The sequence below is a fragment of the Phocoena sinus genome, chromosome 3 (genome assembly GCF_008692025.1).
Source record: "Phocoena sinus isolate mPhoSin1 chromosome 3, mPhoSin1.pri, whole genome shotgun sequence".
NCBI lineage: Eukaryota > Metazoa > Chordata > Mammalia > Artiodactyla > Phocoenidae > Phocoena > Phocoena sinus.
Genome location: NC_045765.1, coordinates 115,012,400 through 115,013,187, shown reverse-complemented (window position 1 = coordinate 115,013,187; position 788 = coordinate 115,012,400). Strand labels below are relative to the sequence as shown.

The following is a 788-nucleotide window of genomic DNA, read 5'->3' as shown; positions in this document are numbered from 1 at the left end:
AACTTTAATACCATGAAATATGCTTAAGGTACATTGATTTTAAACAGGATATGAATTACAGAACTCCCGAGCTTCCCACTTCGTCGGGTTCTGTCACGATTTTATTTAGTTGATCTCCGCTCTTGATATCCCATTAAGCTTTTTTAAAATATAAAAGCCTGAAGGCCATTTGCAATCCCCTGCTGTTGGAACTGGTGCCTCAAGCTTTGCCTGGTGGCCATCCCCCTGCCGAGGAGTTGAATGCAGTGGTGCTTCTGTTCTATCACACTGCAGGTCCTGGCAGAACAGGACAGCAGGCAGTGGAAAATCCTGGTTGGATCTGGGATGCACCCTGTCCTCTCTGGCTGGAGTCAACAGCACCATCGCCTTCAAGGAGGCTGCACCTGTTAATGTGCTGTGACCACATGGCCTAATGGATAAGGCGTCTGACTTCGGATCAGAAGATTGAGGGTTCGAGTCCCTTCGTGGTTAGGTTCATTTTGATTTAAAAGAAAAGAAAGTCATGGTTTAACCTGAGTTCATGTTCAGGTACCACCACTTAGCAGCTCTATGACCCTGAGAAGTTGCTTATCCTTTTCTGACCCTCCATTGTGTGATATGTACAACGGCAATAAAATTACTACCTCCCTAACAGGGCTGTTGGGCAGATTAGATGAGATAATGCACGTAAATCCCTGAGGGCTGTGCCTGACACATAATAGTGCTTAATAAATATGACATGCTATTCCGAGTAAGGGGGTGGGGTGGGAGTGGAGAAAGAAAGTTCTTCGTAATTGTGTACAGAGTCA

General features: G+C 45.4%; 1 non-coding gene across 1 annotated transcript; it reads left to right on the top strand.

The window, feature by feature from the left end:
- The first annotated feature begins 398 nt into the window (after positions 1–398).
- Positions 399–471, top strand: TRNAR-UCG. The gene has a single exon. It is a non-coding gene; the product is annotated as a tRNA-Arg (tRNA).
- The last annotated feature ends 317 nt before the right edge of the window (positions 472–788 follow it).